Genomic DNA, 18,645 nt, shown 5'->3' on the forward strand with positions numbered 1-18,645 from the left:
ACCAGCTTAGTAGGGAGTTTACAGGCTTGGTTGTTATTCTTCTCTTTGTGATCGGAAAGTTTCAGTCTAGCCCGCCTCTGCCTCTGTTGCACTTTCTAAAGTTGTACAAATAATACACAGTCTCACACCGTTGAACAACACATACTCTACTGAATACTGTAGACAGCTATAACACAGTGGTAAATATTTGTGTGTCTAACCATTATCTAAACATAGAAAAAGCACAGTAAAAATACGGTATAAAAGATTTTTGAAATATATACCTGTATAGGGCACTTACCAGGACTGGAAGTGGTTCTGGGTGAGTCAGTGGTGAGTGGGTGTGAGGGCCTAGGACATCACCGTATATGGCTGTGGGCTCTACAAACACTGTGCACTTAGGCTGCACTAAATATATTCAAATTTTTTTCAATAATAAATTAACCTTAGCTTACTGTAACATTTTTATTTTATAAACTCTAATTTAAGTTTTTCTACTCTCTTGTAATAACACTAAGCTTAAAACATAAGTGTATTTTACAGCTATACAAAAATGTTATTTCTTTATATCCGTATTCTATAAGTTTTTTTATACTTAAGCTTTTATTTTTTTTTAATTTTTAAACATTTTTGATAAAAACTAAGACAAAAACACCTATTAACCTAGGCCTACACAGGGTCGGGGTCATCAGTATCACTGTCTTCCACGTCCGCACCTTGTCCCACCAGGTCTCCAGGGCAGCAACGTGCGGGGAGCGGCCCTCTCCTAGGATGGCAATGCCTTCTGTGGGAGCTCCTGAAGGAGCTGCTGAGGCTCTTGCTGGAGAGGTGTCACTGTTGTGCATGGTGGTGTGCTCGGATGGCCCTTTTGATCATCACAGACATGCTTGTAAACAGATAGTGTACCACAAGTACTCTGTTAATGAAAAGCTTGTGGTGTTGGGGTCTGTGTTTTCAAGCTTTTTGAAGAACTCGTAGAGGTCTGCAAAAGCTGCTAAACCTTTCACAAAGGATGTCCTGGGGGGTGGCCCTGGCCACGTAGTTCAGTTGGTTAGTGTTGTCCCCTAGGGTGGTGGGTTTGATCCCCGCTCAGGGCGCACACTAAAAAGAATCAACCAATGAATGCATAAATAAGTGGAAAAAATTAATGTCTATCTGTCTGTCTCTGTCTCTGTCTCTCTTCCCACCCTGTTCCTCTCTCTCCAAAATAAAATTTTTAAAGAAAAACTTCTTCCCCTGGATAGTATGGGTCAGTGGATTGAGTACGGGCCTGCAAAGCAAAGGGTTGCTGGTTCAGTTTCCAGTCAGGGCACATACCTGGGTTGCAGCAGGCCAGGTCCCCAGTAAGAGGCATGTAAGAAGCAACCACACATTAATTTTTCTTTCCCTCTCCCTCCCTTCCTCTCTCTCTAAAAATAAACAAAATATCTTTAAAAAGAAGAACTTCTGCAGTTTCTTTTTCTCTTGCCTCTTCTTCAGCTATGCATTCCTAGTTAATTCCTCAGGAAGCACCTCTGGAAGCTCCTCAGTATAACCCTCATCCACACCCAACTTAGGGTTGTGCGTCATCACAACCACATCCTTATTGGTTTTTGCAGCCTTTGCACCATGACACCATGATGGCTGTGTCACCAGGCAGTAGGAATTTTTCAGCTCCATTATCATCTTACGGGACCACTGTCACAGACATATTCCTCCCTTGGTCAAAACATCATTGTACAGCATGTGACTACTTTTTAAGAATATAGTTTACTATATATTTAAAAAGTAGAATAAACAGGAACAAGTATAAAGGACACATGGGCAAAAACTAAGGTGGGGGGGAATAGGAGGGAGGCGGGGAGCACTGGGGGGTGGGCTGGGATGGGAGTAAAAGACAGAAAACTATATTTGAACAATAATTAAATTAAAAAAAATAAAAGTAAACAGTAGAATAAATAAGTCAAAGTTTAAGACACATATGTAACACTACATGGCTGATTTTGGAAGTCTGTAAAGGCAGTACCATACTGTATCTCCTGGAACGTGTTATTTCACTCATTATTGTGATTCCAAGATTCATCATGTTGATGCTCTTAGCCTGATTATTTTGTTATTACCCCTTCTGCAAACAACTCAGTTTCCAATGCTTTGCTATTGTGGGTGATGTGGCTGTGAACATTCTTAGTGCACAAGTGCATTTGAGCATTTCTAAAAGTGGGATGTTAGGTCACAGAGCTCACAAATGCTCCACCTTGTGAAATGATGTCAGAGTTTCTTAAAGGGGCTCGAGTAGCCAGATAAATGTTTGCTGCTGGAAAAAAAATGCAGTGTAACCACTGCTTGCAAAATAAAACCAAAACTGTCATTCCATGCCAGCTTCTATCTGGCCCCAACCTAAATTTCACTCCTTTCTCCTTGAGCCTGCCCAAAGCACCTCCCACCCCCACAGTGGAGGGCTGGATATCTATTAGTACGTTAATAGCAACAAACAGAATCTAGACAAAAATGAAGAAATAATATCAAAATAATTGTTTCCTAATGAAAGCATGAAAAAAGTGTTCAGCAATGAGGCTTTCTACACGTATCCACACTTTATGTAAAATTACCTTTTTTCAAACTTATGCTAGTAAATAATATACTCTAGCATATAGTATGTACTATGTAGACACTTAAGTGTATGTGTACACATACACATGCATGTAGAGTCATGTGCTGCAGAATGATGTTTCAGTCAACAGGCCATATGTACACAATTGTGGTCCCATAAGATTATACTGAAGAGTCCCCCGCACACAGCTGTCATGGTGTCAGTGCGTTGCTCCCATGTTTGTGGAGAGGCCGGGGTACACCAGCCTGTGCTGCCAGCCATGGGATGGTATGGCGCATGTAATTACAGACAGTGCAGAATACCGTACAGGGTAATAAGTGACTATTACTGGTTCATGTATTTCTATACTGTGCTTCTATTGTTATTTTGGCGTACTCTTTCCACTTGTGAAAAAGTTGGCTGTGGAACGGTCTGCCATGGTACACCCGCAGCAGTCTCGTACATCTTGTGTTCACTGCGTCTTTTGATGGAATAATTTTCTCTTGTGCTTGAGGTGGTCTCAGGTTGTTTCATACAGTAATAGGCTGTATGGGTTTGTATACCATCTAGGATGTTGTAAGTGCATTCTGTGATGTTTGCACAAGGACAAAAATCATCTAATGACACATTTCTCAAAATGGACCATTGTTAAACGTGACTATAGAATAAAAAATTCAAAGTTAAAGACAGTGATTAGCCCCAGGTATTAGGCACCTGGTTGAGACAGGCGAGATCAGGTCAAGGTAAGCTACTGTTAATGTTTCAGTTGTAGGATTGGATAGCTGGTTTGCTATATTTATCATACAATTATGTTTTGTAACTGACACGTTACCTTTAAACTTTTATCATTCAGATGTGCGATACGTGAGTTGGATGGGGGAGGGGAAGGCCCGCGTTCTCAGATATTCAGACATGAGGTGATACGGGTCTGGCGCTTCAAAACGGTGTGTTTTACACTGTTTTCAGCAGTGGGGTCTTCTCCACATGCAAACAAATCTCTCTTTACAACAGGGAAAAGCCGAAGTGCTCTGATAGAAACGTGGGGTTGCCTTTTGCCCTCTTTCAGATCCTTCGGCCGAATGAGGCCGAGTTCTTCTCCACTTGGTTAGGTGACTGTTGAGCACAGGTGCGGATGTGCAGAGGAGGGGCTGGAAGCCCGCTGGCCCGGGCACCCGCCCACTGGCTGGCTTCTTCCGAGACCGGCGCCAGGTGCGCTGCTGCGTGAGCTGTTCCTTTGTGTGGCGCTTCCTCCTTTTCTTCTAAAGACAGGGCCTTTGCTGTATGCCATGGCCTCTGGAAACAAGGAGTGTAAGAAACAGTTTTTTCCTTACCCTCATTAATGGGGAATAGGATCTAGCTGTACAGAAAATGGTAGGTCATTGATTGACAATAATATAATATACCCGTGCACAAGGTGCCGTGGGGAACGAGGTGAGTGGAGTAACGAATTCTACTTCCGGTCAGGAAGCTGATGGAGCAGCAGTGTCACTGGAACCGGGCTTAGCGGGACAGCCATTGCCAGCTGGAGAAAGGACCTAGGGCAAGGGCACGACAGGGAGAGGGACTGGCAAGGGTGAATAACTAAGGCATGAAAGTGCACGCTGTGTCCAGGCACAGAGAGAGCCAGCGTGGGCTGGTCCAAGGCGGGCATGGCAGAGGGTCTGGGAAGTGGCTGCCCAGCAGGGGAGAGATTTTATTCTGGATGAGATTGGGAGCCCTGGCCATTCTCAAACAGACAAGTTTTTCAAAAAGAGTTATTGCGGTCCGAAATACAGATGGGAAAGTAGAGAGAGGCTGAAGACAGTAAATCCAAAAGAGGTGCCAAATGTTGAGACCTGGGCTGGGTGGGTCTGGTAGGGAAAACAGACCCCAGTACACATTTTATTGACTTAACAACAGCTCTTCTTTTGGATAATGTCCATTTGTAGGCATGGATCAAAGCCAGAGTTGCATAGTTGGAAGAAAGCAATTTGCTACCTTATTTTTGACAACAGCATTCTGGATGCGGTGTGTTCAGGTCTGTAATAACCAAGAAAATGACACAATTTAAAAGCCCTAATGGTTGCTTTTGAATCATTGGGGAGGCTGTAGAGCACTGTAATCAAACAGCTTTGAAGTTAAAATTTTTGCATTTACAGTAGTATCTGCTACTTACAATAGTATTTTACACTTATCTCTCTCTCTGAGCTTTATCTGTAAAATGGGCTGGCAGCACTACCTTATTGTTTTGGGGGGATTAACAAGAAATTGTAGAGGTTTCCTTTAGCATTGTGCCTGGAACCCCATTTATATTCAGCTGGTAGTTATTATTCATTTCTAACTGCGGTTATTGCTCGAGAGCAATTAAGAGACTGCTCTAAATTCAGCACAGCTGGTTTCTCTTGCCAGCAAATTTCCCAGGTCGTCCAGGGGTCAAGAATCCTGTCTGAACATGCACCACCCTGCCCCCTCTCTTTACCCCCTCCCCCAGCTCTAGCCTGCTCCAGTGTCACGCGGGCACCTGGGTGGTATTGTCGGGGGAAGCCTCCATCATCCCCTAGCACTGGGACACTGGGCTTCCAGGCTGGCCGGTGCCAGAGCCCATGTACTAAAGGGACAGCAGCATGCCCGGAAGCAGCTCACCTCTTGCTTGAGGGCTGGGCCTGGATTCGCTCCATCTGCCACATCAGCTGTCACATACATGCGTATGCGTAGGAGGGAGAACCTTGGTGTCTGTCTACGGCCTCAGTGTGGGGAGGCATCACCGCTTCTGTGTGGCCCAGAGTAGGGAGGTTTCATACTTAGTTGAACTATTTTTCCCTCCACAATTGGCTTCGCTTCTCAGTCTTACATTCTATTCTCAATCCTTAAATTTTTCTCTTAGGAATATTAGAAGTTGAGCTGTGCGTCTATGTTCTGCCTACCCCTGGTACTTCTGCACTTGTCATTAAGATATTTACAGTGTGAATAGTAATACTTTGCACTCCTGCTGCGCCTCTCATCAGAGGATCTCAAAAAGCACTTCTGGGTGTTTGCACCAAATTTCAAGACACTCAGAAAGAGGAAAATGTGATTTAACCTGTGTGGTGAGAGAGGAGGAGATGGATGTGCCTAAAGCTTTGTTCCATGCCCAGAGCAGGGAGCCTTGAGTCATTAGTTTCTTCCTACTGACGACTCAGTGCTCCCTGAGGGCTGGCCCCAGGGAGTCGCAGCCTCGGGTCGGTAGTTCTTCCCCACCAGACTTCCGGGCATCCCAGGAGGCCCTGCTCATGGCTGTCAAAGTCACGGGCTGCGTGGGGGCAGTCTTGCCTATCTGCCCCCACCCTCTGTGAATAACCCTGGGGACACCATTCCTTCTGGACCAAGGGTGCCTGAGCTATTAGTGGATCACAGCCCTGATACCAGTGATTACCCTGTCACCCTGACAAATGTCTCGGAATCAGAATGCCTTGGTGCATCTAACTGGCTCAGTCTCCTGCAGTGAGTTACAAGTACAGTGAACACCCTCCTCTGAGACCTCCAAGCCACAGCCTTGATGTACCTCCCTCCCTCCTAGGATGGCTAACGATATTCTTCATACGTTAACCCCTCTGACTAAATTAGAAATAATTCTCACTCCAAATCCACCCCCACACACAAAAAAAACCACTAAAAACTACAAGAAGATAACTTGGGACTTCTCTCAATTTTTCTTAGTTCTTTATGATTACAACCTATATTGTAAGAGCATGGTGCTTTCTCTCGTTACTGAAAGCAGGCTTCATGCCCGCTGTGATTCAGACTGGTGATGCCTACATTTGTTCCCCTAGAGCCCACGTGGCCCCACCTGGAGCTTCCATTGTGAAGGTGGCAGTCTAAGCAGGCTGCCTCCTGCATGACGGACAGCAGTGGCCCTCAACCCTCCCTGCTTCTCTCACAGGCCTGGCCCATCACATACCTTCAGTCTGGAGTCATTTCTCATTAATACAAGGCATCGAATAATGATTGACTGAAGATCTATTATATGCAAGATAAGCCATAGGTCTTTAGTTCCTTGGCCATGTAAATATTGTTAGTCTCTTCTCAAAGAAGTAGTAATTTAGTTTTTGAATAGGTAATACATTCCCAAGGTTCAAAATCTAAAAATACATATTAAAAGTTAGGTTACACTCACTGCCTCCCAGGACCAAACTGGAAGTACAACCAAAACATAGGACATCAGCCTGAATAACCAACTGAACACTAACTGAATAGAAGTCATCGCCAAGGATTCACAGATGCCATATCAAGACTTGTAGAAAGGGCGGGAATGTGAAAAGGGCTGGCCTTGCTCCCACAGGTGGCAGCTAAGACTCCAGAAGGATATCTCAGCTGCAAAGGTTTCCCCTGAGAAATATGGTCGCAGCCCCACACTGGGCTCCCCAGCCCAGAGCACCAGACCCAGGTAGAAATGCTCACATAACATCTGGGTGTGGAAATAAGCAGATTCTGTCTTCCAGGGAGAGACAGAAGTCAGCTAGAGATACAGGCGCCTTCCTAAAGAGCCGACGCACAATATCTCATTCATAGCCACTCTGCCTGGGCTCTGGTGGAGGGAAGATGGAGCAGACTAGTTGTGTGAGGAGAGACTGAGGTTTGTGGCTCTGGGAAGAGACCTGAAGGGACAACTGCCTGGACTCCTGTACTGAGTCACTCTCCCACTCTGCAGATGCCATCTTTCTTGGGTGCAGCACTCCCCTCTTTATGACTTTAGTCTGAGGGAAAGCAATAGTTCCACACTCTGGACTTCCTATTGCGCTCACTCCCTGGTGACGAGTCAGCTGCATGGGCCAGGATGCAGAGGTCTGGGCACACTCAGTGGGTGTCAGTGACTGAGTGTGTGGCTTTGGGGTGGGGGGCCATTCCCCCCAATTTTCTGAGAACCTGACTGGCACCAACCCCTCACAGGAGTTCCTTGAGCCCAGCCACTGGGCTCCAGGTGGCCTTACCCTCTCAGTTCTTGGTGGCCTCACCCATCCTGCTGAGTCGGGAGGAAATCCAGGAGAGTCTGAGTTGTGTGGCCCTGCGGGGGCCACTGCTCCCACCTCCCCCCAAGCCTTGACTGGCACCTCCCGTCATGAAAGATCCACTAGCCCCACCTGCCCAACTGCCCACAGCCTCACATTGTTGAGCTCAGGCTCTGGGCAGAATCTTAGACAAACTGAGTTGTGTGGCTCTAGGACAGGGGACATTTTCCCCTTTCAGGTCCAACCTGTGCAGAGGTTGGACCAAATCACGACCTGTTTGGGCCTGATAAACTCTGCTGGCCTCACCCCAATGACTTCCTGAGACCCTTCCCCACCACAAAGGTCTGTGGGCACCTGGCAGGCGGCAGCTAGCCTTGGTATACCTCAGACCAGCACTGGCATTGAGTTTAAACCTGTATCAGTCTGATGATCATCACTCACCCCTACCTGGTGACTCCCCGAGAACCTCCCTCATGTAACTCAGGCATTGCCATGGCTCTTTCACTGACTGAGCCCATCAGGCAGCCAGCTGGTGGAAGCAGGCAGAGTCAGACCTCAGGGTTCCTTGGGACTTTTGCTGACCTCTCTCTGGGCCTGTTGATAGTAAAGGTCAGTCTTGGTGTGCAGCCTGGTCCTTCCCATGTACAAACTGTGGATCGCTGATAGGTCCAAACAGGTTGCCCAGGGCCAGTCACAGCAGTGTCTAATATTCCCCTGCACCAGAACCCCTCCCAAGAGGCATCAGAACCAACACACTCGGTGACCAACTTCAGAAAAAATCAGAGCAGTGTCCAAAGCTTCTCAAGGCATCTCCAAATGGAGATCTTGGCAGGCACTAGATCCTGCTGCACTGTACTTTGTGTACCAGCATCTGCACAGCAGCTGGTACACTGTGGTAAGGGACTGAGCCTCACAGTCAGTTAACTGAGGGTCTACCACACGCACTAATGGGCCAGTAGCAATCAGGACTCAGTTGCAACAGGAGGGCCCACACAAGGGACATTCCTGCCATACTCAGCTCAGGCAATCAAGGAGACTACACCACTGGGTCCCATAGGAGGCCACTGTACCAAGACTGGGAGTCATAGAAGATCTACCTAATACACAAAAACAAACACAAAGAGGCAGCCAAAATTGGGAGATAAAGAAAGATGCCCCCAAATAAAAACACAGGAGAAATCTGCAGAAATATTCTTAAATAAAATGGAGGTAATCAATTTACCAGAGATAGAGTTCAAAAAATGATTATAAGGATGCTCAAGAAACTTAGTGAGAACTTCAACAAAGAGATAGCAAGCATAAAAAAGGACATGAAAACCACAAAAAAGAACCAGACAGAAATAAAGTCTGTCCAGAAAGTATTCAGCCAATATAAAAAATAGAGACATTTATTGAAGATACAAGATACAAGAAACATGAACAAAGGACAATGATGCCTCACTCCCATTCAAAGTAGGGACCTCACTGTGGGAGCAACTTCTCCATGAGTCCCCCCACCCCCCCGGTGCCACAGACGAAGGTGAATATGGCCAAGACATGAGTTGATCTGCTTGGTGGGGGAGGAGTGGGCTGTGGCCAGTTTCTCAGGGGAGACAAAAGCCAGCGGTGGCCAGTTTCTCTGAGGAGAAAAAGGGCCCCAAGCCCCCTGCTCCAGGGCTTTTATTGGGTTGTAATACACAGGAATACAGGGTGGCAAGAATCAAACAGTAGATAACATTTCAAAGAAATCTGAAGGCTTACTATAAGTCAGTGTCTGTCAGGAAGAGAGTTGTAGAAACTTTGGGAGACATATTCATTTTCTCTCGGACCCTTATCACATGAACGAAAGCATTCTTAGCAGAGCAGATTTCACAGGTTTATCAGGAAGTCTTTGTGGTGCCAAATTTTTTCCCCAGGACACGCTCTAGCAAGGCAAGGAGCTGCACCTCTCCCCAACAGGTATTCAGGCTTAAGGGGATTAGAGCCAGGAAGCACTTCTCCCAGAGGACATGGGGACTCTGGCTTTGACAAAGCCGGGGGACAAGAGTCCATTGCTCCCTCTTTGTTACAGCCGCCACCCCCCCCCAGTCCTTCCATGAAGCCCTCCCAAATGGTCCAGTCTGGCTTAGGTTGCCCCCCACTGTGAGGGTCTTACCCATCATTGACTTCCAACCAAGCTATGGGGGCAGGAAGAGGAAACTGAGGCAGCATTTGCTACCAGAGACAGGCTTTGTCTCCTGCGGCTGGCATTCCAAAGGTCATCTCTTGCCCTTAGCCACAAGGGATCGAGATACAATTCTTAACACCAGGCAGAGTGGTCTACAACACCTCACACAATTCTCCCAGCATTTCTTCCACTGTTTAAAACACTCTGCAAAATCCTTTGTTGGAATTGGTATCAGCTATCCTGCTGTATTTTCTGGAATCTCATCAACAGTCTGAAATCTCTTCCCTTTCAAATGTGATTTTTGTTTTGGGAAAAGCCAGAAGTCACAGATCAACAAATCTGGGCTGTTGGGGGGCTGAGTCATCTGGGTGATTTGATGTTTCACCAAAAATCTCTTTATGAGATGTGATGCATGAGCAGGTGTGTTGTGATGAAGCTGCCCAATCACCAGTTGCCCATAGCTGCCGACTTCTGAATCATCTGAATAGTTTCCATGGAGGGATATTCAAGCTTAATGCAAAATTGGATGCAGATTCGTTGCTCTACCTGCTCAGTCATTTTCAATGCAGCAGCTACATAGGACACACTCTTACAACATCTTTCACTCCCACTGAGTAGTACAGTAAAGTCATCATTGTTCACACATGTGCATTCCAGTCCACTCTCCTTGGCTGGCTGCCAGGTGACATTGATATTGCACAAACCATTCTCATTATATTAACAATGGCTGAACCTTTTCTGGACAGACCTCATATATCATAGATTACTATACACTCCTGGAATAGAATGAGTTAACAAATGAAAGTTAAAAGGACAGAAGAGTATATATAATGTGATCCCAGAGGTATAAGAAAAAGGATAATAAACCTAAGAGACTGGCAACAGTGATTGTATCTGGGGATGGGGAGAGAATTGTTGGACTGGAAATTGGAGCGAAAGATATTTTTCACTATTGATTTTTAAATGTTAATGGCTTAAATTCTCTAATCAAAAGACATAGAATAGCTAAATGGATGAGAAAACAAGCCCCATATATATGGTGTCTACCAGAGACCCACCTCAGAATGAAAGATGCACACAGACTAAAAGTAAAAGAAGAACATATTTTGTGTAAATGTAAATGAAAACAACCTGAGGCAGCAATACTTTTATATCTGACAAAACAGACTTTAAAACAAACACTATATTAAGAGATAAAGAAAAATACTACATAATGATAAAGATAACAAACCAACAAAAAGATATAACCCTTTAAACATTTATGCACCCAACATAGGAACACTTAAATAAATAAAGCAGATGTTGATGTACATAAAAGAAGAGCTCAACAGTAACACAGTCACAGTGGGGAATTTCAACACCATATTGACATCAATGAATAGGTATTTTAGAGAGAAATCAAAAAAGAAGTAGCAGCCTTAAATGACACACTAGATCAGATGGACTTAATTGATATTTTCAGAGCATTTACCCCAAAGCAACAGGTTATACATTTTTTATCCTCATATTAGGACACAAAACAAGTCTTAATAAATTCAAGAAGATAGAAATCATATTAAGCATCTTCTCTGACCATAATGGTGTGAAACTAGAAGTCAATCACAAGAAAAAAAACCCTGAAAACACAAAGAGACATGGTAGCTAAATAGCATGTTAGTAAACAATGAATAGGTCAACAATGAGATCAAGGGAAAAAGTCAGATACCTTGAGATAAATGAAAATAAGAATACAATAACCCCGAATCTTTTGGAAATAGCAAAAGCAGTCCTAACCAGGAAATTCATAGCATTATAGGCCTACCTCAAGAAACCAGAAAAATCTGAAATAAACAACCTAACACTACCCTCAATAGAACTAGAAAAGGAACAACAAACAAACAAAGTCCAAAGTGAGTAGAAGAAAGAAAATAATAAAGATCAGAGCAGAAATTAAAATAGAATCTAAAACACAATACAATCAATAAAACTAAGAGCTTGTTCTTTGAAAAGATAAACAAGATTGACAACCTTTGACCAGATTTGTCAAGAGAAAAAGAGAAAGGACCCAGATAAATAAAATTAGAAATGAAAGGGAGAAGTGACAACTTACCCCATGGAAATACAAAAGATTGTAAGAAAATATTATTAACAACTCTGTGCCAATAAATTGGACAATCTGAACGAAATAAACAAGTAGAAACAGGCTCATTGATACAGGAAACAGATTGACAGCTATTAGAGGGGAGGGAGGTTTGGGGACTGGGGAAAAAAGGTGAAGGAATTAAGGAGAAAAAACAGCTCACAGACACAGACAACAATATGGGGATTACCAGAGGGAAAGGGGGGGTGAGAGGAGTTAGAAATGGGAAAAAGGGAGATAATGGTGACAGAAGGAGACTTGACTCTGGATGGTGATACAGTGTACTACAATACAGATGATGTGTTATAGAATTGTACACTTGAAACCTACACAAATTGTATACTTTTAAGTATACAGTAAAAGTTTCCCTCCTACCTACTAGTTCCCCCTCTGACATCCTTCCCCACAGACAGTGCCACAACACAGTGAAGTGGGTTGCCCCACCCTGGAGAATACCCAAGGCTCTGGCTCTCACAACATAACAGGTGTGCCAGGACAAAAAAAAATATGGTCCAAATGAAAGAACAGATCAAAACTCCAGAAAAAGAACTAAGTGACAAGAGGATAGCTAACCTATCAGATGCAGAGTTCAAAGCACTGGTAATCAGGATGCTCAGAGAATTGACTGAGAATAGCTGCAAAATAAAGGAAGAAGTGAAGCCTATACCACAAAATAAAGGAAGAAGTGAAGCCCATACAAAGTGAAATAAAGAAAATATACAGTGAACCAACAGTGAAAGAAAGGAAACCAGGACTCAAATCAATGATTTGGAACAAAAGGAAGAAATAAGCATTCAGCTGGGACAGAATGGAAAACAAGAATTAAAAAAAAAATGAGGAGAGGCTTAGGAACCTCTGGGACAACGTTAAATGTTCCAACATCCAGATCATAGGGGTGCCAGAAGGAGAAGAAGAAGAATAAGAAATTGAAAACTTATTTGAAAAAATAATGAAGGAAACTTCCCTGATCTGGAGAAGGAAATAGACATACAAGTCCAGGAAGCACAGAGAGTCCCAAACAAGTTGGACACAGAAAGGACCACACCAAGACACATCATAATTAAAATGCCAAAGGTTAAAGATAAGGAGAGAGTCTTAAAAGCAGCAAGAGAAAAAGGAGACAGTTACTTACAAAGGAGTTCTCATAAGACCATCAGTTGATTTCTCAAAGGAAACTTTGTAGGCACAAAGGGACTGGAAAGAAGTATTCAGAGTCATGAAAAGCAAGGACTTACATCCAAGAATACTCTATCCACCAAAGCTATAATTTAAAATGGAAGGGCAGATAAAATACTTCCCAGACAAGGTAAAGCTAAAGGAGTTCATCATTACCAAGCCCTTATAATATGAAATGTTGAAATGCTGAAATGTTTATATAAGAAAAAGATCAAAACTATGAACAGTAAAATGACAACAAACTCACAACCATCAAATGAATCTTAAAAAACAAAAACAAGCTAAGCAAACAACTAGAACAGAAACAGAATCACAGAAATGGAGATCACATGGAGGGTTATCAGTGGGGAGCAGGGAGTGGGGTGAATGGGGGGCAAAGTACAGGGATAAAGAAGCATAACTGGTAGGTACAAAACAGACAGGGGGAGATTAAGAATAGTATGGAAAATGGAGGAGCCAAAGAACTTATATATATGACCCACGGACATGAACTAATGGTGAGAGGAATGCTGGAGGGAATGGGAGTACCAGGAAGAGGGGAATAAAGGGGAGAATAAAATTGGACAACTATTATAGCATAATCAATAAAATATACTTTAAAAAGGATTTAAAAGAAAGAAAAAGAAAAATCTCTGGAGTAGTCATTGACTATCACTGTAAACTCTTATCATGGCCCCTGAGATTTGGGGAAGAAATGTGATAATGATGTGTGTGTGTGTGTGTGTGTAGCCAATCAGGCTGGCTCTACTGGTCAAAGTGTTTCCAGATGTCAGAGCCACATCAAGTGTTGGAAGACTCTGTGTTGACATGGTGTTTGGAGGGCACTGATTATCTAGCTTCTATTTTCCTCATCATGCAACCCTAATACTTATGATCATTGTTGATTTGGGTGGCTTATTTGGGTTATTTTATTTTATTTTATTTTATTTAGTGAGAAGGGAAGGAAGGGAGAACAAGAGGGAGAGAAATATTGATTTGTTGCCTCTAGTATGCGTCCCAACTGAGGACCAAACCTACAACCCAGCTATGCATCCAAACTGGGAATCAAACCGGCAATCTTTTTGCTTTGCAGACAACACCCAACCAACTGAGCCATCAGTCAGGGCTATCTGGGTTATTTTAGAGTGCATGAAATGTAAAAAACAATTACAGTCCTACCTATACCTGAGGGTGCTTTTAGATTAAAGAGATATATCTAAATGTAATAGGAAAGAACCACTTATCGCTAAACCTCACTTTAAATGACCGACTTGTTCTGAAAAGCAAGTCGGCTCAGTCTGAGACTCTCCACTTGTTCATTCTTTAAAAGTGCATTCCTATGTCCCCTCTCGTAGGATGAGCAACTACAATTTGTCAAGTGCTTATGACCGGCATTACATATCCTGTCTCATTACATCTCCTGACATTATCCTGTCACCCAATACAGATGAGGAACTAGGGCTCAGATTTAGAAATATACCAAAACCACCTTCGTGATATATGGCAGAGTCTGGTTCAAGCACAGGTTCAGGTTATTGGAAGCCCATGCTCTTCTGCTACCCACAGCCTCCCCTCTACCCATAGTCCTGCTGGGCTTCCCAGATGCAGTGCGTGTACTAGCTTCTCAAAGACCCTTTACCCACCTCTCATAGTTTCCACATTGCCTGACCGTGAGTTTCAGGCAGGTTGGATTCCTGGGACTGTTTGGCTGTTTCATTGTATTCCTAGTACTTCATACTGTTGCTGACATGTATTCATTGACAGGAAAGCCTACATTTGTAGTTGGAAGCAAACCCAAAATGTATATAATTCAAAATTGCCAGTCAGATGAGATGAGGCTCAAAGAAGACAATATGTATGTAAAAAGAAAATAACAAGGGATCTGAACTTCAAATAATGTAAAGATAATGTCACATGAAAAAATTCAACTGTAGGGACTTCATAATCGACTTAATACTATTCATTATTGCTTTTGAGAAATCATCCATCTGAAGGACTGAAATAAAATCTCAGACTTTTCTCAAAATCAACCAGGTAAAACAAAACTCCTGACTCGGGGGTGGTAGACTGAGAACCTGGGCTCTGAGCATACACACATTAAACCAAGCTGAGTGGCCCCGTCACATGTGCCCAGCCTGAGCACAGTGCCCTCTTACACATTTCACAGCTCTGTTGTTACTCTGCAGGCTGTATGCCATCAGTCAGGAATGGAAATAACCCCTTCCTCTCTGCTGACCTCTCCGGCCAGCTGTTCTTTCCAGCCAGACCTGATCTGCCAATTTCACTGTCATCCACGCCTCCCCAGAGCTCACCTGTCCTGCCTGACCATGGACTTTCGAGCTTCCTCTCATTCAATCAACACCCAACACCCTCTTCTTCCAGGTCAGGTTGTCAACAAAACCAAGAGACCTCTCCAAATTCTCCAAAATGTGTTATTTCATTTTGAAGTTGTGATATAGCCACAGCATTTTCCTTTCTTTCACATTTGGTTAGTTAAGAGTCCCATTTGAACTCTAAAGAACTTTGCCTAATCATCTCCTTTCTCAAATGCCCTGAGGGGAGCCCCCTGATCTCCAACAACAAATTAACCCATTTGGGCTTCACAATCACATTCTTTCATTGGCTTCTTCTTTCTGTGTATTTATTTTCAAAATGATAATCTCATATTAGTATTTTGTTATTTTTGTTTTTCTCTTTCACAGTGCTCTTCACAGGCTAACCTGACCCTGGTTTTAACTTTTTAAAACTTTTACAATATTTGTACAGAAATCTTCCCTTTAACTTCATCCATGCTAAATTATTTCTTTCAAAAGAGTGATCTATCATAAGGAAATGGAGAAAATGGTATTTACTTATTTGCTAGATAGCCCTGAAAAAGAAAGAAACCCTCAAAACTCTAAAGTGCTTGGTGAATGGGTTTTAGAGTTTTATAAGTCTCACTTTGGTTGAATAATTCTTGTGCAGAAATTACATTTAACAGGAAGATATGTTCATGATCAGGCAAATTATTGGTGCTTGGTACTCGAATTCGTACTGGTGATTTTCCTAGTTTGCTATACACACTGAAAACATTTATCTGAGATAAAACATCACAGATAAATGTTTTCTCCAACTGAACTATGTTAGCTTCCCAAATGCTAACCATTTTTAGGCATGCTATTTGTTATAATATAGATAGTTCAAGTTTTTGTTTATTTCCTGGAAGTAAGAGTGCTTATTTGCTCCCATTGGTTGAGCATCTAGTCCAGACCAGCCTCTGCCCAGGCTGGAGCTGGCAGATATGGTGGCCATGACCATGTGTGGCCAGTGAGCACCTGAAATGTGGCTAGTCCAAACTAAGATGACCTTCAGGGGGTGGGATGGGCAGAGAAGGGCAAAAGGGGGAAAACTGGGACAACTGTAATGGAATAACAATTTAAAAATCTTAAAAAATGTACTTTGAGTATAAAATGCACATCAAATTTCAAAGACTTGCTATGAAAAAAAGAAGGTAAGATATCTGAATATTTTACATTGAGTATGTGTTGAAATGCTGAGGTTTTTAACAATTTATGTTAAATATTTTAAAAAATCAAGTGAAGTCTGTTTTTACTTTTTAAATGTCACACTAGAAAATTTTAAATTCCATAGATGCCTCACATGTGGCTCCCACTGTGTTTGCCAGGCAGTGCCAGCTTAGGTCCTTCGTGCACTTAGAAACAGATGAACAAGGGAGTGAATGAGACAGGCTATTCTTTCCTGATCACTGAGGATAGCTCATAAGTCTACCAATATGAAACCAAATCAACTTCGGATTTAATAGAAATGTATTGTAACTCAACCCAATCTTCTCATTTTATAATTGAGAATACCAAGTCCCAGAGAAATCTCACACCTATGCACTGCCGTCTGAGTAAAGGCAGGAAAGACAGGTGTTGATTTGATGCCAGCATTTTCTGTCATCATCAGTGGCAAATGCTTTGGTGAGGGTATCAGAAGTATCCTCACCAAACATCAGGGACAAACACCCCAAACTTTACAGTACTACTGAATTGTCTACTGTGCTACTTGTAGACCTGTCCTAGACATTACGATTTCAATAAATTCACTCTTTGCCAGAGCTGTCCAAACAGACACAAGGCTGAGCCACAGTCTCATGCCACAGGGAAAGAGCTGAGCTGGGCAGGGTGGTCCAGGATGGACACCTTAGGACAGTGGGACATTGTGACATAATCAGTGATGATCTTGGGTGGTTTCCCATCTCTGACCCTCCAGTCTTAGCTGTTACTGCAAATCCATTCTTCTACCATGAATGTGGAGCAGCTAAAACCAACAGACCCACATGCACCTTGAGATGACAGACTGGCTCTGGTAAATATTCCCACTTTCCTATTTAGAAGGTAACCCACTGGAATACTGCTTTTGTTGGCCCTTTTGTGTGAAGAGGACAATGGTGCCCAGTTTCCTAGGGAGAGTCGTTGAGGTTTATGCCTTTGTCCTGATTAAAGATCCCTCTTCAAATGGTTCAGAATGTGGGGGAGAAAGCCCCAGGCAATCAATCATTTCTTCAGCTTCACTGGCAACACTTGTCAGGAGAGGGAGAGCCAAAAGGCTTCCACTTCTTCCCCTACTCTGGTGAGTTTGTAATGAATTTGGGACTATGGCTCTCATGTTAGATTTCCTGCAGCTACACCGGCCCAACCCTGCCCTGAGGTCTATTCCTGTCTGCTTCACCCTTTAAAATGTTTCACTCTTACATAGTTATAAATAGGCAAGCTTGAATTTAATAAGCACACTTATGCAAATGTTGGGTAAAATTGAGTCCACTCAAGTTCACTGTGGGAAGGGGTGGCTGTCCATCCCAGACTAATGCCTTTGAACTGTAACCATGTCTACATAATTACTAGGCAGGGTTAATTTTAGCTAGATGAACTACAAGAAATGTTAGCAATCTGTCTTTTCAGATTACTCTTACTCCTGCTCTTTCTCTTTGCTAAAACACAGATTTTAAAAGTATGGAATTCTTGGTTTTATGTTTCCTTAAATAGAACTGCAACAAGTTTATCAGTGAATATATTTAGCCTAAAAAGAAGTTTTAAGGATCTGAGGCAAAAATTATTATTTTTTAATGCCCACCTGAGGATTTTTATTTTTTATTGATTTGAGAAAGAGGGAGACAGAGAGAGAGACAGAGAAACATCGATGGGAGAGAGAAACATTGATTGGTTGCCTCCCATTTGCACCTGGACCAGGGAATGGAACCTGCAACCCAGGTGTGTGCCCTGACCAGGAAATGAGGCTGCAACCTTTTGGTACACAAAACAGTGCTCCAAACAACTGAGCCACCTGGCCAGGGCGACAATTATTTTCCAACAGTTGCATGTTTTGCCTGGAAAACTTATACTATCTACAAATTATATAAATTTATTTATGTAGCTAGAGATGTACAGTGAATAAAAGTGTGTATGAGCTTTCCCCCCATGTGTACATATGTATACATATGTGTGTATATATAAACATACATATGTGTATCTATATCTTCATATTTAGCTATAGAGGGAGTGATAATGAGGATAGTGGACTTTAGCTAGAAATTTCCACTTTATTTCTTACTATTGTATTGAGATCATCACTATAGAAATCTTTACAATTCTGTGCTTAAAACAACCTCAAAGTCTTAACTTAAATATTTGAAAACTCATGGCAAAAAGTACTATGAACATGTTAATGAATA

Source organism: Artibeus jamaicensis, unplaced genomic scaffold, assembly GCF_021234435.1.
Source record: "Artibeus jamaicensis isolate MK-2021 breed Jamaican fruit bat unplaced genomic scaffold, CSHL_Jam_final scaffold_474, whole genome shotgun sequence".
Classification (NCBI taxonomy): Eukaryota; Metazoa; Chordata; class Mammalia; order Chiroptera; family Phyllostomidae; genus Artibeus; species Artibeus jamaicensis.